Here is a 23083-nt window from a genome sequence, read left to right as displayed (position 1 = left end):
GCATTTCTGTTGCCATCTCGAGAATGTCCCCTGAGGACATCAGTGGGGCATGGAAGTGTCACTACGTCATACCCAACCTTATACAGATGAGGACCGGGTTTCCAAGCTCAGGTGGCACTGTCACCATGGAAATAAGAAGCTCCCCTTTGCTGAGGGCCAGTAGGGGACCTCGATGGAGAATCAGCAGGGGATGTATGCAGCAGAGGAGGGCACCTGGCCACCCCGTTTAACTGGGAGGACGGTTCCTTTCTACTCCGTGGATGCCCACATTTGGGAAGTGTCTGCCTCAGGGAATCTGCTGGTCCCCTTTACTTGCAGTTTCTCTGGTTCAACTTTCCATCATCAGTGGCTCCAAAATATCCTAATAAAGCCAGGCAGGCAGCAGCAGCTGAACCCACTGATTATCCTTAGAGATCCCGCACTGAAAGGGATGAAGGACCAGCCATCTTAGCCAGGTGAAGGCCAACTGAACTAGCAGAGCAGGTGTGGTTGGCTTCCTCACACCTGACAGGACTCAAGGCACCTCCACGGGCCTCGGCTCTGGAGAGATGAAATATCTCCAATGCAGAGAACGCCTTCAGGCCACACCAGAATCCTACAGGTCCTTCAGTGAAATCCGTCGGAGGTAAAGCACTCACTGTGCGCAGGATGCTGTTCTTTCATTTGATTTCATGGTTTTGAGTTTTATGGATATGTAATACTTACACATATTTTGTGAGGCTTAGCGTGGGGCTTTGATTCATGTGGGTGCACACTGAGTAGCAAGCAATGCAAAGAAACCAGTGTACCACCTTAGATGTGCCATCTATATATGGCGGACACAATCAAAACAGACTAAATATTTGCTACATTCCTCCTGCTCTGTCACAGAACTTCAGAACACACTCGTCCTACATAACAATATACTTGTTGACCAACTGTTTCTACTTCTGCGTCTACTTTCCAGATCCCGTAGCCACTAGTCTACTGTCTAATTCTATGAGGTCAACCATTTTAGATCTCATATATGAGTGAAATTGTGAAGTCTTGGTTTTTCTGTATCTAACTTGCTTTATTTAACATAATACCTTTTGTAAGTCCTTCCATATTATTAGATGTGATATAACTATGTGTTTTCAGTAGCCAAATAATATTCTATTACATAATAAAAAGCGGAAATCAAACAAATGAGATTATATCAAACTAAAAGACTGGCAAGGGGACAAAAGAGTGAAAAGGGAACCATTTATCTGACTGAGAAAATTTTCTAGTCTATCTATCTGACATAGAGTTACGAATGTCTACAATAGGTAAAGAACTCAAATGATTCAATGACAACAAAAAAAAATTAAAAAAAATTAAATCCCAACTAGTCAAGGCCTTAATTTAATGTTTGAGCCAGTCAAACATGGTTGGTGAATAACTTTTATCTTGCAAATTCTATAGTATGGGTTGGTTGAGACTGCCTGGAGTGCAGGATTCAAACTGCTGCCAACCTAACTGATGTCTATTGGGTAACGGACAGGATTTTGATTTTGCCTTGCCCTAGGGACATGGGCATGAGCTCATAAGCGATTCTCTAATGATTTCTCCAATGTCTTCTTTTCCTGACTGTTCATGCTGTACCAAAATTCTAGGAATGCTGATGGGGGATGTTCTCCTGTATATACATTTCTCTTATTGGTTGATGAATAAAACACTGATTGGCTAATAGACAATAGAGGCAAGAAGATAGCCGGGACTAGGAGACGAGGAGAATTCTGGGAAATAGGCAGAGAGGCACTGAGGAGGCTGCCAATGGGGGAGTTGGAGGATAGAATGCTCTGGAAATTCTCTGGTAAGCCAAGACCACGCAGAAATACTTAGATTACTAGAAATGGGGTAATAATTAAGAAGGAGCTAGCCAGTAAGAAGCCCTAGCCATCGGTCAACAGTTTAATAATTAATATAGTGTCTCTGTGTGTTCATTCGGGGCCAAAGCAGCTGTGGGACCTCCAGAATCCAAGTAAGTCCTTGATGGGGAATGTACTGTGTATGTTTATCTTATTGATTGTTAAATAAAATACTGTTAGGCCAATGAGATAGCAAGTAGACGAGACTAGGAGTCAAAGAGGATTCTGGGAAATGTAGTAGAAAAGTGGTGATCCAGGCAAGAAGTGACATAGCAAGGAGACTCATATTTAAGTGAAGGAGAAACAGGAAGGGTCCTCTTTTCTCCTTGGCTCCTGCTCCAGCAGCACAATGTGATCCACCGGCAAGGAGGGACGCCAATAAGGCGTCCAATAAGATAAGTCTTATAAAATATATAGGTTTATGATAATTAAGACTGAGATAACAGATGAGAAGTCCTAGTCATTGGCCAAGCAGCTTTGAACCTAATACAAGTTTCTGTGTGTTCATTTGGGCCTAACTCAGGCAGGAGGCTGGCGTAAAGCTCCCACATGGTGGTGGGGGCTCGGTGGCTTTTGGCAGAAAGATTTATCATAACAAGCCCTCTTCTTGTACCTTCATTTTGTAGAAGGAGTGTGTACACCAGAGGTCGAAGGAAGGTACATGTGAACACAACATGACTCAGGCTACAGAGTGACGTGAGGCCCCGTATTCCCGCTCTCAGCCTATACATCTCTCACACTGCCATTCTTTGCTATGTGTTCAGTAAAATGGAGAGGATTTTAATGGGATGTGTGCTCTTCCTTAATACAGTTAGAATCATTGCCTTTCATTAAATAGCATCCATCTCAGGGCTAAAGGTGAAAATTACACACTAGGAAAATTCAGGGAATTTAGATAAGACAGATGTTGACTTTGCCTTTTGAGATCTGACCTCTGTTCTCCCTTTTCCTTCCAGAACTCATTAAAGTAAAGTAAAGATACTCAGATGTGCTGTGTGCTTATTTATCGGCAAGGTTCAAGCAGTTCAAAAACAATGTCAACAGATGTCAGGCTCTAACAGTACAAACGAAAAAGTACAAAGAATAATTTTAAAATGATGCACAGCAATTGCTTCTTTTCATCTTGTTACAAGCTACAGGCCCTGCAACTACAGAATCGACAACACGCTGTGAGTGGAGGCTGTATCTCACAGTGAGCAAAGCAGCACATACGTGCACTGAGCAGGGCAAGTGATCATGCCTCATGATGAACTGCAGTCGGAGACACCTCATCTCCAGACGAGAGAGAAAGAGATTAAATGAAAGAGCCCAGAAGACAGCGCACTCATCACTTTCTTTGCTGCCCCTACTCTATCCTTCACATGCCTTTCCTTGTTATTTATCTAAGCAGACCAAGTCTCATCTCTTCACCAATCAAGTCTGGCTCCCCCACATCAGATCATTCCAGGGCAGAACGGATAAGAGGGATGATCCCACTATATGCTACCTATAAGAAACTAACTTGAGAGTAGAAGGCCCAAATACACTGCAAGTTCTCAGACAGAAAATTGTTGGGAACCAAAGATCTCAGGGCTTGGCATGAGATCCTAGGCCATGGTTGGCCGGCCGCATAGTTGTATATTAGCAGCTCCTTAGGACCTCAGCTCAAGAAAAGAAACAACTTAAACCAGTCCTCCACCCACAGGCTCAGTCACCTAGGCAACCCTCCCTGGACCTCTTACTCACGAACTCTTTACCCTGCCAAACATCCTCTTTGTGGCTTCCTAATATCCTGCCTATACTAACACCTGGTGCACAAACAATCCATTCTACCCCTCCCCATATCCTGCTCTACCGACTATATAAGCTAGCCTGAGAAAAATAAAGTTTGCCACTTGATCAGAATCCTGTCTTGTGGTCGTTCTTTCTGCGTCTCTTGTCCCCATTCCCTATCCCTGACTCTCTTGCGCCAGGTTGACGTCCTGCAGGTCAGGATGGAAAGTGCTATGCTGTGGAAAGCAGTTAAGATACAGCAGAGGTGGCTCTAATAACATTAGACTTCAAGACAGATGTGAATAACACAATCACCCTGAGAGGCCCAGGAGAGCAGAGCATCACAGACAGAGAAGTTTCAATCCACCAAGAAGATACAGAAGTTGCAAACAAATGCACACCCAACATATTCTAGGCTTGTCTAGGCTCATCTCTTTATTCTTCGTCCCTCTAACCACAGCGGTCTTAAAATTTAATCAAAACACAGAAGACTCTCCAGATACTGTCTCCTCTCCTAACTCACTATCTTCTTCTCATCCAGTAGATGTATCCTTTGTCTTTGAAGCTCAGATCAGTCGCCTCCTCTGTCACAGTGTCCCTCTTTCCCTCAACAAACTATTGGGTGTTCACTTGTTACAAATTAAGAGTTGAGAGGGGACCATACTTGTCTCTCAAGAGCTTATATTTCATCTCTCACATTCCAAACAGTGGGGGGGGGAATCTTCTCATCATTCACAAAGGATTTTGTTTTTAGCTTTTCATAATCTTATGCATTCCTTGACATGGCCTGACCACTCTAGGCTCTGGGTGTCCATTGATGACATAGCACATCTTAGACTGTTCCAATGAGGTAAGAACGCCATGATTTCCTTTTTGGAGCAAAGCTCATGGCACAAGGCAATAGCTGAAGAAACTTTCTTAGCTCTGCTTCAATTACTGCTGTGTCCTCTCTCTCAGCTTGGGGGCATTCTTCCTTCTCCCCAGGTCTGTGTGCTTACATCTGTGAAGTATGCAATTGAGGGGAACGGTCCAGTTGGCCTTTCTGGGCTGTTTTTATGGGTTCAGGATGGATGAAAGAATCTGAGTTCAGATATCAGCTGTGCTGCTTTGCTGCACGGAGATTGGTTTCATCATTTGGAGACGCTAAAGGCACAAGCTCCTAATTCAGGGAGGCTGTGAGGTGTCGGCGAGAGAATGCTCTCGGGCTACACAGTGTCATGCTTGGCACAGCACGTAACCTGACATGTGCCAACTTCAGCAGGAGTCAATTTTAGCTCGAATGGGTCATGCTAGCAAATTGTCCCCGCGTGATTGACAGACTGGAGTGGCTAGTTCATCCAGACCCCAGATTACTTATTTAAAATTGGCAAGTCTACTGTGAATTAGAAGTCCCGGGAAGATTGTATCTCAGTTTCATCACACACGGCCTTACCAGCATCAGTCTGAGTCACACTTCTGCTCTTTCTAATGAGTTTTTCAGATACATCCAACCTTCTAGAAGCATGCCATCTTTTAGGATGGTGGAGACTCCTGCCTGGGGATAAGGTTATCAGCTTTCTCCAGACTGGGAAGTTGTCTGTTTTCTTCCTCATTAATAATGCCAGTGGAAACGCACACCGATTTCATTAGCATGCCACCAACGCAGTCTTCCACCCTGTTCTCATTTGACACTTCCATATCAAATCAGTGCTGCCCCAGCTCTGGCACATCTTGCTGTTTCTCCCTGTGAGATAGTGGGATAGTGATTGGTGTCATTAGCTAGGTGCTTCCAGCTCCTCATTGTCCCTGTCTGTGGTCTCTGTTTTCCTTACGGCACACAAAGTTTCACTGTCAACAAAGAAACTTCATGTGGCACCCCAAATCTGCATTCCAGGCCACAACATGCCACAGGGAGACTCAGGGTAATATTTCAAGGATCTTCCTCAGACTGTGAGCACCTGCTATGTTTCCCTGAAAACTCAGGGCAATAAAGGAAAAGATTACAGGCTGTGGAGAAGAGCTGTAGCAAGCAGATCCTAGGATGGCCCCCAGAATAGATTCATCCTAATGACACCCTTGGGGAATTCCCACTGCTTAAAGGCAGCTAGGATTTGTTTCTAGTGGGTAGGATATGGTACAGAGATAGGATGTATTTTTCGTGACTAGGTTACAATGGACCGTGAATTTCATCTTGCTAATAGAGTTTTCTTTCATGGCGCCAGCTACTGGGTTTGAGATGCCTGCATGGTATTGAAATAAAAGTGCCAGTCACCCAACAGCCAGCAAATAATGGGCCTTTAGGAACAGGCTTCTCTAAAGAGTCACTAATGGGGTTTTGGTAGACAGTCTTCTTTAGCTGAGTCATCAAAGGCTGGGGACATGATTCTGGGACCAATATCTGGACTCCTGATGTAGAGGAAGGAGGGAATTAGGGGGAGAAAGAAAGGTGAAGAGGAGCAGAAGGAGAAAGAGGAAGAGGAGGAGAGAAAAGAAAGATTGTTTCTCATGTGTGATACTGTGTTTGGGGGGAGACTACAAAAGATATAAGTACAGACTTATTAATGTACAGATCTTGACTCAGCAACCAGAAGACCTGGAATAGATTTTAATTTCCCGAAATCTCACTTCCTTATCAATAAAAACAGGAGTAGCAAACAAAAATCTCTGCCGTCTGAATACTCTTAGCCAACCCCTTGGCATGTAGGAGATCTCACACAGCATACAAACGTCTCATAACTAAAGGTACTTTCCCAATAGGGGCTCCAGACTGGTGTGATTGACAGTTGTCACGGGAGTGACATGGATTTGCACATCTGGTACATCAGGAGACACATTGAATAGCTCAGTCAAAACCATATGCATAGTAAAAGGGCTAAGTTTACAGGATTCGGGATTGTATGACGGTTGATAGAAAGGATGAGGGAACTGATGACTGATTGGCTGATTGAGACAAGGCCACTATACACATCCCAGGATGGCCTCAAACTCACAGTGCTACCTAGCAATGGGATTGCAGACCTGTGCTACCACAACTGGCTGAGGGAGATTTGAAATACAACATAATTAGCAAAGAATGTTCTTGAAGACAAATCAACTGGTTCCCCGAAGGGCTCAAGCCTCACACAGTCCTTGGGTTAGCTCCTCTTTTAACTCTACAACCAAGGCACTGAGAGAATAATCTAAAGTTGAGGGATTGTTTATTTTTGTCTGAAGTTTCAGGGGGGTTGGTCCATGGTTGTTTGGCCTTATGAACTTAGGCAGAACATCATGGAAGCCTGTGCTGGAGAAGATCTGTTTACCACAGGGGATCAGAGAAATGAAGAAGGAATGCAGGGCCAAAGACAAGATGTAGCCTCAGTGACATAATTTCTCCAACTAGGTCCCACCTTTTACATTCAATAATATTATGAATTCATTATGAGATTGGTTCCCTCTAGAAGGGAATCTCATCATGTAGTTTTCTCTGGTGATGCCTTTATAGGGGCCCTTGTAGAAACAACACCTTACCTAGAGGCATGCTTCACTAACCTCTGTACAATTCTTAGTTTTATCGACTAAACAGTTAGAATTAACCATTGCAATCCTTCCCCTCAGAGGGTTGAAATAATAAGATGTGAAGTCATATGATTTTGGGCTTTTATAGCCATGTGGCTGCTGCCAACACGCCTATCTCCTGGTAGACAGCCCACGCCTGTGTGGATATGGTCAGCGCTAACTGGACTCCATGTTAATAAGGACAATAATGATAGTAAAAAATGGAGTGAAGCTAAAAAAGAAGTGAGTTCTGGGGGAATTAGTGTGAGCTGGTAGGAGGCAGAAATGACCAAAATATATTGCATATGTATATGGAGTTTTCAAAGAATAAATAAAAATATTACTTCAAAAAACAATCCCCGGGCTGGAGAGATGGCTCAGAGGTTAGGAGCACTGGCTGCTCTTCCAGAGGACCCAGGTTCAGTTCCCAGCACCCACATAGCAGCTCACACCTGCCTATAACTCCAGTTCCAGTGGATCTGATACCTTCACAGCAATGCACATAAAATAAAGTTAAAAAATTAAATAAAAAACTCCTTAAATATACCTGTAACTATCACTAAATTCAGCCTTCGCCAATTCCAAATGTCAGAGCACATACACAATTCCCATCTGTATTTCCACGCTGAGATACAATAAAGATTATTTTACATTTCAATCACATATTTTTGAGATAAAATACTTATAAGACATTTCACCTTTTGTGTTTGGTGTGAATTCCCAGTCCCCTTGTGCAACCATTCCCTTGATGTAGAGCTCACAGAGTCCTGCTAACTATGGGGTAAAGGGTACCCTTTAACCTCACCTCATGGGACAGTTAGGGCGTAAAATGATAATCACTCAAGTGACAACACGTCAAAGTGTTTAATGAAACAGGGCACTAATCAAACACCAGTTTCTTTTTTCTTGTGCTCATAAAAGGTGTTCAAAACCCTGATTTAACAGTACATAAAAAATTGATTGTCATTTAAAATGTCTGTGTTCTTAAAAGGAGAAGGGATGTTGCACAAGTAACAAGTCCTGGCTAATCCTTATTCTGTATCCACCTGAGTATTCTACTCATAGACGTGTGGGATAGTGCAGATTTGGACCATCTGAATTAACAAACAATGGTCCTCAGACCAGATCTAGCCCACTGTTTTGTTTCTGTAAATAAAGTTTTATTGGATCACGGCCATGCTCACCAGTCAATGTGTGACTGCTTTTGTAACGCAGCAGCAGCAGAACTGAGTAGCTGCAATGAAGACCCTTCTGACCCTCAACGATGACAATATTTATGATTTCATTTCTTTGAGAGAAAGTAGCATCATCTTGGGCAATTTATATGTCTGATGCTGTACAGAAAAAAAATAAACTTAAAGGTAAGACACTTGGTCCTGAAGCATCCTTGATAACCACAGGACACTTTAATAATAGACTATATGGATAAAACAGGAATACCCACATTTTGTGAAGGACTCACTGAAGAAATGAACATGAATGACGGACAAAGATTGAATCAGGGGCTGCTTGTTGTGCCTGACGCTAGAAGCATCTGTTTGAACCTCGTGGCATGTCACCATGGTGAATTATTTCTTCTGCTTCATGTCCCCATTCCCTACTTCCTTGTCTTTCTCCATCCCCTCCTCCTCCTCCTCCTTGTGGGACTGGGATTGAACCTGAAACATCCTTAGCATTAGGCCATTGCTCTACTACCAAGCAGCTTTTCCCACATAAAGAGTAGTGTTCATCATTCTCAATTTTCCTTGTAAAGAATTTTATACTTGCATGCAATGAAATAGGATTGTATCTACCCTTCCCATTTTCTCTCACTCTTACATCCACCCCAACATGCCCTTCCCAGCTCATGTCTTGTTAGCCTTTTATTTTCAGACAGAGTCTTCCCAAGTCCCTCAGGTTCCCTGGGGCTAGTTTATAGTTGGTCAGACCTTGGAATTGGGATCCTCCAGCTTCAACCTCTCAAGGAGCTGAGATTCAGGCCTGAGTCACTTCTTGAGTATTTTCTTCTCCTCATTAGTACTTTGAAAATACAACATCAGTGTTTGTACTCACCATTGTTGCCCTAGGCTTGTGTCTAGATGGCACTAGCTGGGTACCACCTTGAGCTTTAAGGCAAACTTTTTCATGTTCCAGCAAACAATTCTGGGGAGTTTCTGCCATGGAAAGCCTAGCGATTCAGAGTTGGAGTGGACATGCCAGAGTCTCGTGTCTTCCCTCCCCACTGGCTTCTGAATCTTCATCTGAAGCAGCACAAAGTACTGCCTTGCAAGTGTATTCACAGTTAATGGCTGTAAAATCCTGACAAACAAGCGATAGGCACTCAGGAAATGGCACTTTCTTTCCAGTTTGCTGACAAAGGCATGCCCACTTACAAATTATTTATAACTGGGAGCATAAACTTGGAGGCAGACAGGAACTGAGATTATATTCTGACCTCACTATGTTGTGTAATTTTGACTAGATACCTTAATTTCTCTGCTCCACCAACCAACCCCTCACATTCGAGGGCCTCCAGGAATTGTTATGAGAACGAATGTGCCTTCAGCTGGGGATAACCCAATGTATTAGGTTAGCGCTCGACACATATTAACACATATTAACAATCATTACAAGGAATAGATTATTATCCTTACCACCACAATGAACACTGTCTAGAGAGCATGCAGATCTTCAGTTGCTGGAAGTCATTGTTTTCAGTCAGTACATCTAGGCATCCCCTTTGGAGAACCTCCCGAATGACACTAACCTGTATTTCATCTTCACTGTCAATTCTGTCAATTCACTGTCAATTCACACACTGTCAATTCTAAGACATCATCTCAGAAGGGAAACTTCTGATTAGGCTCTGTGAGCCATTTGTGATAACTCTCCCAGAGTTTTCACAATTTCAAGAAATTTCGTAGGATACATTGTACCAGAGAGCTAGAGAGCGTCTGTGGAGTGCCCAGCGAGATAGAGAAGCAATACATGCCAGCATATCTTCTTTGCAAATGTCTGTGAGACGCAAGGTGGACAAAGACATCATTTAAAAATCTATATACTACAAATCAAAGTCCAGCTAACTCTGACAAACAAAACATTCTTTGCTTCACACTGGACGGTATCTCTGGAGGCTAAGATCTCTCTCCTGTTAGAGTGACGTCAAGTCTAAAGAGAATGGTTAGTTCAACACTGTATAGTACCTACTCTGGGCATTCAGGCAGTACTATATACAAGTCAGGAAAACGCAAGTAGTATATCCTACCAGGAAAATGGCAGACTCATAGCGAGAGTCTGCCTTTGATCCTTGCTTTTCTGCCTCAAGTCAGTGCGAAACAGAACTCACTATTTGATCTCTCTTAGCATTAGCTGCCTCAGTTTCATAGCATAGCCCTCATTGTCTATGCTATGAGACCACAGTAGAGATGGATGATAAAGAATGAGAAGCCTCCGATAAACGCTGTGGAGGGAAAAGATGCTAAAAATATAACTGAAAGGCAGTATCAGTATGACTGCAGGCACTGGACAAAGTGCCATGTCCTGGAAGATCAAGGCAGGGGCCATACACGCTGGCTAAATCTGCAAGTACCGAAGGGTAAAAGTCACCCCTGGGTCCTGACGAGATCTGTTGCTCTTCCCTGGGCCAAGGACGAGGCTTCAGAGTGTGAAAAGGTAGCAGAGGAAGCAAGCACATGTTTTGGCTCTCAAACAGAAAGTGGACATGTGCATCACTAGCTCAGAGTAGGATCAGTATTTTCTCTCTAGCGCTATTTCGTGTCCTTGTACAAAGCAGGGTCTCCCAAGAGAGTGCTAAGCTTTGCAACATCTAGTCCAGGGCACCTGCCCTATGTCACCCTGGCTCTGGTGGCCTCCTAGTCCTCTGCAAGGGCCTCAACAGTACCTCCCACACTGCTCCTACTGTGGGCCCAAAGAATTCCAACTGCTGACAAATTCTCAGTTACTTTGCAAGTCTACAGACAATTTGATCCTCTTCACTTATAAGTCTTTGGATTCAAATACTCAATTTATGAAAGACATTGAAAAAATGGAAGCAAAAATCTGAGAATCATCAGACTGACATCTAACCCAATAAATCAACTGCTTTCATCTTCTTCTGTCATCTTCCAGCCCAAGGACTGATCATATATAAGGTTTATATATTTGTATTGTCACAACACTGCGCTTGGCATTTTTATCTTATTAAAGAATAAATATCCTTCTGCTTGACTATAAAATATTCAAAACAATCATGTTTAATGAAAGAGCTGAGTTCTGTGACATCAGAGCCCTAAATATGTATAAGCATCGCCTCATTGCCAGACATTAAGGCAGCATCCAACCAAGTCTGTGCTCTGATGAAGTCTGCAATGGAAAATGTTTGTGTGTTTAGTTCTTCCTCGTTCAAGACCAAGTCTTTATAAGGACGCCCTGCAACATCTTTCTGAACTTATGGTCCTAGAAAAACAGCTACATATACAGTATGGTCCCACAAGGCTGGCTGACGGAATAAGATGTTGTGATTATGGTGAACTGGAATATTACAGATACAGAACCAAATTATCTTAGGCTGTCTTCAGTCCTCTTAACAGTCATTTATTACCCACTACTGTGACTGACCTAATATCTTTGTGACTATCAGATAAAACCCACTCAGATGTACTAGCTTCCACAAGCTCCAAAGCTAAGAAAGTCATCAGATATCATCTGGAACCTAGAGTTTCATACAACTGTTCATTGTAAAAACAAAACTGGTGGCCACTCAGAGCTAGTTCTAGCATGCAAATTCTGTCCTGTTTCTGTGACTTTTGTCCCTTGACTCCTTGTGAAAATTCAAGTCTGCTTCCATTTCTTATTCACTGTTACTTGTAGGGGGAAATGCTAACCACGTCTGCTTGGGGGCTGGCACAGGTGCTGCTGACAATGTGGGCGTGGTCAGTGACATAGCAAGGCTTTAAATATCAGGGACACACACATGTGGCCCTCTTTTCCCTCTCTGGCCTGGCTGAACAGGGCTGGCTCTGTCGAATGAGTACTTTCCCAAAAAACCATCTGTTATCAATCTAGTTCTGAATCCATTGTTATCCATTTTAACTGGTGTCAGGAGTGAGAGCTATCATATAAGAAATCCTAGTCATTGGCCAGCAGCATTGTACCTAATATTAATCTCTGTGTGTTATTTTGGGCGTCCTGCCATTTATGAGTGTGTCTCTTTTCCAGACAACCCTTTAAATCCTTCATAATGTCACTCCCCCAGCTTGATTGCTGATTCTAAGAAACTCATTTCTATATGAAAATCCAAAGTTTACCTTAAAAATGATCTTTTGACAAAAGTTACACTGGCTAACAAGAATAAGTAGAAGAAACATTATCCAAACCTACCTAAAATTATTGGTCTCAAAATGTACTCTTTCTTTTGACAATACAATTCCTCCATATTGACAGGGATTGGCACCAGGGTCCTTGATGATACCCAATGTAAGTACCATATATAGACTTCTGTAGTATTTTCATATAACCACATGATCTATGCATTTTCTTGCATATGTTTAGTCTCTTATTGATGACTTGTATGATCTCATAAAAGGTAAGTACTTTGTGAATGGCTACCACGCTGTATTGATTTGAGGAACAATAACAAAATGCCCATGTATTCAGTGGAAACTGTACAAATCAATTTTATTTTTCTAAATATTTTTCCAATCCATAGTTGGTTGAGTCCTTGGACACAATTGGGTTCAATTGTAGAAGATGGTGTTAACCACAGTGTGGTGCCCACTGGTGTTTTCTGTGTGTGCTTGACCAGTTGGCTTTGGCAGCTCCCGACTCCTCGAACATGTTGGTATACTTGCTTCCATTTTCGGGAAGTCCTGTTCCCCACTCTTCCCGAGGCTTCAGATTCAGAGCCTTCACCCCTGCTCTCACCCAGAGCCTCCTCAAATGCTTTTATTAGAAGAGTAGTCACTGCTTTCCTGGAGTCTACCCAGCTGGCTTTGCCTCCCTTTCCAGAAGCATCTATAAAGTGACTTTATAGTCAGTTCAACATGCCAAGGGACTACTTCAAGTTTTCTGTGACAGGCTCTCAGGTGTCTTTGCATCCTCATAACAGTCTCTAGGATGTGGTCAACTTATTCCCCATGCATTAACTAAGAAATCCCCGAACCTGCACACGAACCTCGGGGATAGAGAAAGGCCTGAATGTAGACACAAGAACTTCTTCCACCCTTGTGCTTTTTCTCTGTTTGGCTTTGCCTTCAGTGATGTCATCATGCCAGTTGGGCATGACTTTGTCTTTCCCCTTCACAGGCATCCACAACTCAAGGTCTTTTTTTTTTTTTTTTTTTTTTTTTTAATACAGACCTAGGCCACTCTTCCCACACAGTTGTGTGGCCTCCTTAATGCTGGATGAGAACACTCTAATGAGAACTGTGTTCCTGCTGTGCCATAACTCTACCACGACAGAGTCTGAAGTCATTATAGAGTCTGGGGCACACTGCGAAAAGCAAACTTACAGAGTACCAAAGCCTGGCCTGTTTGTTTGGCATATTTATTGTTATGGAACAGCTGGTCATTTATCAAGTGGCGAGTAATTGACTCCTTCCAATACCTTTCCCATTTGTCTTTTCTCAGCTCCACCTTCTGAGCCCAGCCCACGTCTCTATCTGCTGAACTGGTTTGGAAACAGTTCTGCTGCTGGAGTGCCCTGTCCCTTTCAAATTACCATCAGGATGCTGGCCCTCTCCTAGTGGCACGGGTGCAGTGATTCACTCGCCAGGAAGTCCTTCAATCCCACTGTCTCCTGGGTATCTCCTTTCATCTCCCAGCCATCTGGAGAAAGGAAAATTTTTATTCTGGCTCCGGTCTCTGACTTCCTGTGCCCCGGGTTTTCAGTAGCAGATTTCAATTCTTCTGTATTTGGGAGTAGCTTCAAACAACATGTCAGGATTGGTTCAAAGAGACAAGCACTGACTGAGATCCTACATACTGCTTTCCTTTCATGCTTAGCTGGTCTGCTCTGTCCCTCTGGTGTTCATAGGCCAGAGGCTGCAAGGATGTGGGGAGGGAGAGGGAGGAACAAAGGGAGAAGGAGAGAGAGAGAGAGAGAGAGAGAGAGAGAGAGAGAGAGGGAGAAGGAGAGGGGGGCTTCTGGAGGTCCCTTTAAAGGTTACTCCCACCTTGGTAGGGCACTGCAAGCTCTGGCTTGAAGCTGCCTAGCTAAGGAGCAAGAAGCCAGATCCATTTATGAAATTCCCTTGACCCCGTGGGGTTCAAATGGGGACTGAGTAACCAATGCTTGCTGACGGTTAGTTACAAGGCTGAAAGGGACAGTATGCCAGGAGCACAATGACCACAGCCTTTCACACCATATTGTCTTTAGAGACTACACTGAGTTTTCTCCCTGACAAGAAAAAATATACAGAGAAAAACATACCGATTACTCAGAATGAGTACAGACACTAAAGCATTGCGCAAACTCACACTTGTTTCCAGCAGAAAGATAGAGCAAGGTATGGTAGGAGGGATCCTGACAGGTACCTGACCTGGAATCCTTAGACCCGGGTTCCAGTCCCATTTCCTAGGTGACAAAAGTCGTGTTGCTTCACCTCTAAGTAGCCAGTTTCCTCTGAGTAGCAGGAAAGTATCCACTAGACTGACACTCAGTAAGGAACTGTAACTGGGGTTGTTAAGTCAAACAAATCCTTTCTTCCTGTTGCTTTTTTCCCCCCAGAATATTTTGTCAATCTAGTCAAATCATTTCCATAGTCAAAAGCAAAGAGAGAATAAATGCAACCATGTGTGCTCATGTTTGGCTCAGTATTCAGCTGGTTTTCTCTGTTCTTGCACAGTTCAGGACCTCTTCTCTGTTGAATGGTGCTACCACCCACCACAACCTGGGTCAATTATCAACCAAAACCATCTCCCAGAGTCATGTCCACAGGCTAACCTGGTTCAGATAACCCCTTATTAAGACTTCTTCCCAGGTGAGTCTAGAGTGACAGTTAAAACATCGCCTACTGTGTGACCTTTACTCAAGGCTTCCTCAAGGCTGGACTGTAACAGCACATTCAAAGATTCTATCTATTCAAAGAATATCTACCTATTAGTGGAAGAGCCCCTAAGAACACCAGGGGTCTCAGCCATTGCCCATCTTTCAGCAAGTGCATCTCATGGGATTTGTAACTCCTGGGCAGACTCCAACTAAGCTATCAAAGAAGGGTCTTTTCAGGCCTCTTCCAGTAAGGAGACAAGGATGCTTTAAGGCGGCTCATTAAGTGTTTTCATGCAAATGGCGTCGCCGGCTCCCTGACAGTCTTCTCTAAGGAAGTCAAATATTTCCAGCCTTGTTTATGTTATTAATTTGCTTAGCCAAGTGTGTGGCTATGAGTGAATTTTTAATAGAGGATGCAAAGGCCTTGTGAGGCACGTCTTAGCACTGGAAACTAAGTGAAGGAACTTTTATGAATCGCACCCACACGGCCACAGACCTTCCTGTACTGCACAGAGAATAAGTCTGCCTTCCGGGTGGCCTTGTTACAGGTGGAACCCATAGAAGAGGCACAAGATGAAGGAAAGAATAAACTCCAGCTGTTGTATCCTTAACACAGTGGACAAAGCATAACACAGATGTAACCTCGTGGAGGACAGAGCATGAGATGGAAAAGGAACAGGCTACTCTCTCTATTTCATCTTCAAGACCCCAAACAGCACCAGGCACACGGGGGCCACATAAGAAACTTGAGGACCCTGGGCCATAATCTTAACACCAACAAAAATCTAGTAACAGCAGAGAGAAAACAATTGCGGGAAGAAGAGGATGGAGAAATGAGGGTTTATGAAAAAGAATCAACTGTATATGGTAGGGCTACTGATTTTTTGAGTTAATCTTGTATCCTTCCACTTTTCTGAAGGTGTTTATCAGCTGTAGGAGTTCCCTGGTAGAGTTTTTCTGGTCATGTAGACTATCATATCATCTGCTAACAGTGAAAACTTGACTTCTTCCTTCCCAATTTGTATCCCCTTGATCTCCTTTTGTTGTCTTATTGCTCTAGCTAGAACTCCAAGGACAATGTTGAAGAGATATGGAGAGTGTGGACAGCCTTATCTTGCTCCTGATTTTAGAGAAATAGCTTTGAGTTTCTGTCCATTTAGTTTGATGCTGGCTATTGGTCTACCTTAAATGCCCTCCCCTGATAATGAGATTGATTATTAATTCATATGCCATCGTATAGCCTTCATCCAGCAGCTGGTGGAAGTAGAAGCAGACACCCATAGTTAAACCTTGAACTGAAATCCCGTTGCAGAGAAGGAGGAGTAATGAGCAAAGGGATTCATACCAGGCTGGTGAAAACCACAGAAACAGCTAACTTGAACAAGGGAGAGCTCTTGGTCCCCAAACTGATAGCTGGGAAACCATCATGGGACTGATCCAGACCCCAGAAATGTGGGTGTCAGTGAGAAGACTTCGGAAATCTATGGGGCCCCTTGTAGTGAATCAGTACTTATCCCTAGCATAGGAATGGACTTTGGGAGCCCATCCCACATGGAGGGCTACTCCCTGAGCCTAGACCCAAGGGGGTTGGCCTAGGCCCTATCCCAAAGAATATGACAGACTTTGAAGACCTCCTAAGGAAGGCCTCACCTATCCTGGGTATGGGATAGGTAGGGTGTAAGTCGGGGGTGGGGAGGGAAGGGGAGGGGGAGAGGGAGAGGGACCTGGGATTGACATGTAAAATAATCTTCTAATAAAAATTTAAAAAAAGAAAAAGAATCAAGATCTTTTCCTGTCATATCTCACACAGTCTTTACAAACATCTGCAAAGTTGTATATTCCCATTACAGATGGGAAAACAAACTACAGTTGTTAAATTACACATTACACTACAGTGACCTAATGCCTGAGAAAAGGAACTCGGGAGGAGAGGTTATTTTTTTTTAACTCACGGTTTCAGAGGGGACAGGGCATGACCACTTGGTCTGAAGGGCTTGAGGGAAACATCCTGGTGTCCAGGGTGTGACAGGAGAAGGTGGCTCTTCACCTCCCTGTTAACAGGGAGCAGAAGCAAAAGAAGGGACGAGGAATCAGATGTGACCTTCACAGGTGAGCCTCCAGATACCTGCTTCCTCAGCCTACACATCACCTGCCTAAAGTTTCCAGAACGCCCATGAACAGTGACACCAGCTGGGGACCACCGCTCGGCATACGGACCTGCGTATTAGCCAAGAATTAATTTTAAAACAAACCCAGTTCTGCACTGGTAGGAAATGGAGAGAGAGAGACAGAGAGAGAGAGAGAAGAGAGAGAGAGAGACAGAGAGAGAGAGAGAAGAGAGAGAGAGAGAGAGAGGGAGGGAGGGAGGGAGGGAGAGAGGGAGAGAGAGGGAGAGACAGAGACAGAGACAGAGACAGAGAGAGAGGTGTTAAAATTGGATCTGTCTCTCTTCAGTTTCATGTCTCTGCTCTTTCCTTGTACTGTGGGATGGATGCAAATATGCCCAGGAGTTGTCAGTTAAAAAAGAAAACATTCCTTTCCCTCCCAGAACTTGTAATGAATTTCTTTCACAAGCTAGAAAACTGGAAACTGAACAACGATATTTGAAACCCAACAGGGAGCCAACATCACTTCGGCACATCCCCCTGCCCCTTGACTATGGAGTGATGGAACTGGAAAGGTGTGTGTGTGTGTGTGTGTGTGTGTGTGTGTGTGTGTGTGGCGCGCGCGCGCGCGTGTGTGTGTGTGTGTGCGCGCACATGATTGCACACCCATGTATAGGCTCTTTCTGTTCATTTATTTTACATGTTAACTTTTGGCTAAGCTCAATGCTGAACTCTACTCAAAGGACCTCTGCTCCACAAACTTTGGTTTCAGGAACTTGCCCAGACCTTTCTGCTGTAGATGAGGAAATTCAGGAAGGAGTTATTCAGTCCAAGTCAAGGCTGACTCCGAGGCATGTTTCAATGAACAGTTTCATCAAACCCGATGTATTCAGCATCTCCTGGCGGGACTTGCTATGTGACGATTCTAATTTAGCGGGTCTGGACTGAACTTGACAAGCTTCCAGAGGATGCCAATACGGACAGGCAAGGGCTTGCATGTACTGACTGCTTCATGTCCAGCTCAACAGATTTTCCTGGTGCAAGGTGTCACTTCTCCCTTTATCCTCTTCTGGCATGGGCGTAACGTCCAGTTCATCAAATTATTCTGGAGATGTAACAGGGTCAGGTAGGCTGCCCTTCCTCCCTGTCTACGTCGTCTCTGACCTGGGACATAGCCTGTGACCTCTTGTGCCCTTTCAACTTCCCATCTTCTTCTCTGCTTAAGCTTCATGCATTTGCTGCAGTAAACAGCATATGAGCCCGTAGTCTTGACCCTTTCAAGCCATCCCATAAGAAGCCACTGTGGCTTACCTGATTGCAAATCTGATATCATTTCTCAGATTGCTTCAATTACACTGAGCAAAAGGCACCAAGCCCCTCCTGTTCCTCCAAGTCCTCTCTAACCACACTATCTTTAGCTGCTGCAGATACTGTCGTCTAACATAGCATTTAACAAAGAGGAAAAAAATGCTGCTGAGAAAAATAAAGAATTCACCCAGCCCATTTTATCCATGCCTTCTATTTTACACACGAGGAAAATGAGGTCCAGAGAGGCGGAACGGATGCCCGAGGATACCCAGGAACAACCTGGATAAGCATGAATCCCAGAAGGCTATAAATGTTTTCTTAGGTTGTCAGGCTCACGCTGTGGCACTATGTACCCCATAGATTCTCCTTCATACACATTCCTCCTCCCCCTCCTCCTCCTCCTCCTCCTTCTCCTCCTCCTCCTCCATCTTCTCCCACATCCACCGTTGAATTTGATCATGAGCTAAAAGCAAACCATTCAAGTCTGCATGTTTCACCCAAATCTTCCCCATGATCCCAGGCATAGGAAAGATCAGCTATAGACGCTGGGCAGACACTGGGCAATTTTTTTCTTCACAAGCAGCTGTTGCAGGCCAGGCTGATTGCTTGGCCATGAGATTCCAAGCGCAGGGACAATTAAGGCTAAATAAACAACATTGATTGCAGCGACTACTGACACCTTTCTCCAAAGCAAAGGACAATGTTTAGGACACCATGGTGACTTAACCTGTTAGTCTCAAGGCCTGAGAGAAACGATGCAAAACAGACGTCCTAGTGTGTTTGGGTCTGAGCCCTTGGGCTAGTTTAACCAAGTGTTATGAAATTTTAACGAGATCAGTGGTTCACTCTTCACCTTCGCCTTCAGATGAGGTTAATCCTTTAAACACACAGTCAACTAAAAATATCCCAATTGACAAGTTCATTCGAATAGTTAATGATATCTAAAATTAGTGACTTTCCACATCAAACCATTGGTCTCAAAACTATCTAGAACAAGTGGCTAGAAATTAAGTCAATTGTTAGGAGTCCTACAAAGACACAAAGCTAACAGCCATTACATATACACAGAGGACCAAGTGCAGATTTATGCAGGCCTGGTGCTTGCAGCTTTAGTCTCTGTGAGCCCATGTGTGCTTCTCTGACTCTTTTGCCTGCTCTTGGGACTCTTTTCTTCCTACTGGGTTGCCTTGTCCAGCCTCCATGGGAGGACTTTTGCCCTGTCTTATTGTAACTTGCTTTGTCCTATTTGGTTGTTGTTTCTTGGAGGCTTTCTCTTTTTCTGAAGAGGAAATGGGGATTGGGACCAGGGGAGAGGGAAAGTTGAGGGAGCTGGAAGACGTGAAGGGGAAAAACTCTGGTCAGGATGTGTTTGTTGTATGAGGGATGAATCTATTTTCAATAAAAATTAAACATATCAAATAATAAGAAAACAAATTCATAACAGGTTACTCAATATCCCTTGAGTGAACTGCAAAGACTGAAGCCCATGGCCTCGAGGAAAAGCAGTGTATACTGTGTATATAGCTCTCTCCAAACTGAATGGCCCAGTGGGATATGGAGTAGAGATCATTCTCAGCAGGACCGGAAACAGGAAGAGGTAAAAAGGAGGTTTGGAGCTGAGGGAAAAGAGAATATTCAACAAGGACTCCAAGAGGCGCAATGTGCAGAGATGGAGGCAGGGAGGGATTGTTGATATGGTGGGAACACAAAAGAAGACGCCAGGCTGGAGAACAAAGGCGCACCAGATGCAGAGGATTTAAAACTCAGATGTAGATGGTTGAAAATCTGAGGTGAGTTTTCTAATGCATTCCAATGGCTCTGCCTCAAGAGGAGGACACTGTATTTCACACGGTGTAACAACAACATAGAGGTGGAGATGGGACTTCCCAGATCATGTTGCTTAGGGTCAGGGCTAGATTCCTGGGAGTAAGAACCAGGGAGCTCACTTAGAGAGAAAACACCAACCAGTGCCAGCTTGGATGCTATAGGAAAAAGTGGAAAGAGACAAACACTTGGCTAAAGTTACAATGTGTCCACTCATGGACATGCCTGGTTGTCTTGTGTGAAAGTGCTCTATCATTCACGAATTCATTCCTTTATTTCTGATGGGTGAATCCACACAACAAAACGGGTGAAATAAGACTCTTTAGTCAGTAATGATTAGATTCCCACAGAAAGAGAAAGGGAGGGTGGAAGATTTCTAAAAATCTAACAGAGGAGCCATGTGCCAAGGGCTAGGGCTTTCAGACAGGAATGAGGCACACGTGCTTGCTGCCGATCCGGCAGGAAGGCGAGCAGCTATGGCATTCAACAGAATTCCATGAGAAGAGTACATGGTAGAGATCTACACAAAGTGTACCTAGACAGGAGATAGAGCAGGTAGTGTTGACCTTACCGTCCTTAGAGGTGGTGGGGTTTGAGTTTATCATGCTTTCTAGAGGGGGTATCATCTTGTAGTAGTTACCGGGGCCTGCAAGCGGGTCTAGAGTATGGATTCCAGCACACAGTCGTTGCTGCCAGGAAGTGTGAGCCATGAGCATCTAACTTCCTTCACCACACGATGCCACATTTTAGGATGCATGAATGTGACCTGGAGAGCTTTCTCCAGAACAACACTTTATGACTATTTCTGAACACAGCATTTAAAATACGTGCAGCAGGTGGTGGGCTATTTGTAAACTTACATTGATCCAGGAGGATTCTGGTGTTGTGGGCAGGTTTATTCTTTGATAGGGCAGGATCTTATTGACTTCTGATTCGTTAGCAGGACATAATGCCTGGCAGACAGCGGGTGTTTAATACATGTTTGTTAAACATTAAAAAATCAATTATTGAAATAAATAAAAAGTCTAAGCTGCAGAAGCATACTTTATTTTCAGATAGATTTAATTTATTGATTTCAACTTTCTATTTGCATCCTTCCAGAGGGAAATGGAGACAGCCTGCAATTAAAACAGACACAGGATGAATTGCTTTTTACAGTTTAATTTCATTGATTGATTAACTTGGTTGGGCTCAAGTCAATAGCGACGGCTGTCTTCTGTGTTCCCCATTCCGGGCGGGGATATTGGTATCTACTTGCCCTGGATCTGCAGAACATGTTCGTCATCAATCATCCATGATCCAACTGCACCCCTACTAATTGGCTTCAATTAATGGGGTCTACAGTACCTCTTGCCAATCTGCAGGAACACACCACTGTTGCTGGAGTTTCTTTCCAGCCTGGTCCGGCAGCTATCTAGCCCCAAATTAACACACAGAGATTTTAAATTATTGAACTGTTGGTCAATGGCTAGGGCTTTTATTGGCTAGCTCTGTCTTAATTACTAACCCATTTCTATTAATCTGGTATTTCCATGTGGTCTTATCTTACTAGAGAAGGGTCCGGACCTGTTACTCCTTCCTCTGCTACATGGGGTCCTTTCCAAGGTGCCTCTCTCTGTCTTCCTCTCCCAGCCTTCTCCTGGTCTGGTAGCCCCACCTATCCTTCCTGCCTGGCTATTGGACAAACAGTGTTTTATTCATCAACCAATAAGAGAAACAGATATACAGAAAGACTTCGCCCATCACACTACACTTTAAGAATCAAACACAAGGAAAGTTTTCTCATTCAGACACATTTTCCATCTCCCCAAAGTGTTAAAATTAGGTTGATTGTGGATAACTGAGACAAATGGAATAGGACAATCCCTACTCCACGTAGTAGAAAGTTAGTCTACACTGAACTCAAATACCTTGACTTAGACATTGTTTTGTTGTTGTTGTTTTATTTTTTAAGCATTGTTTTTAAGAACAATGTTCTGTGCTGTATTCCCATTCTCCTCACAACAATCTGCTATGATTCAGATTGGTTACATGATGGCAATTCAATTATTTAGAAGGATGATAAGAGGGTTGGAGGGAGAAGAGTAGGAGGGACCAACTTTCCTTAGAAAATAGGATCCTTCCTTTGCTTGCAGTTTCAGGCAGAGGCTGCCTTCATCCAAACACTACAACTAAGATTGGGATAGAGTGTTCCTACAAGTCCGTCCTCTCTTGCAAAGAGATTGGAAGAGATTTGGAATGGATCCTAAAGGAGTCCTAGTTGTTCCTGTCCTATATGAGCCTTGAGATGAAGACTTGTATTCTTTCGACAGAAGCAATAAGAGGAGAGTGATCCCCAAATGAAAACAACTCTTAAAATAGCCTTTCAGTGGTGGGATGAAGATGACCCCGAGGTAGAGAGGGCCAAGTTCCCACTCAGTGTCAAAGGATAGAATTAGTTTTCACCCAGAGCTGAAACTATGCATCAGGAAGTCAGGTCATCTGCCTGGAATTACTGGAGTCATTTTCAAGGACAAGCAGGTGGTGGCTGGGAAAACAGTGGCATGATCTAAGTTCTAAAGACCTCGCCAGATGTTAGTGGGTGTGTGGGAGGAGACAGACAGGATGGGCCAAAGCAGGGAACAAGAATTTCACCTTGCTGAGTTAGTGAGCTGTTTATTAGTGTAGCCATTACCCAAGACAGGCTTGTTATAGGGAAGAGCATTGTTTTGGCTCAAGATTTCGGAGGCTATGTGGCAAAACTC

At 43.8% G+C, this 23083-nt stretch overlaps 1 protein-coding gene across 4 annotated transcripts in view; it reads right to left on the bottom strand.

The window, feature by feature from the left end:
* Positions 1–23083, bottom strand: part of LOC107977672 (potassium voltage-gated channel subfamily KQT member 3) — a 298378-nt gene that overhangs the window by 49932 nt on the left and 225363 nt on the right. The gene's annotated exons all lie outside the window — the stretch shown is intronic.

The sequence above is a fragment of the Cricetulus griseus genome, chromosome 10 (genome assembly GCF_003668045.3).
Source record: "Cricetulus griseus strain 17A/GY chromosome 10, alternate assembly CriGri-PICRH-1.0, whole genome shotgun sequence".
Taxonomy (NCBI): Eukaryota; Metazoa; Chordata; class Mammalia; order Rodentia; family Cricetidae; genus Cricetulus; species Cricetulus griseus.
This window is presented reverse-complemented; position numbering and strand designations above follow the sequence as displayed.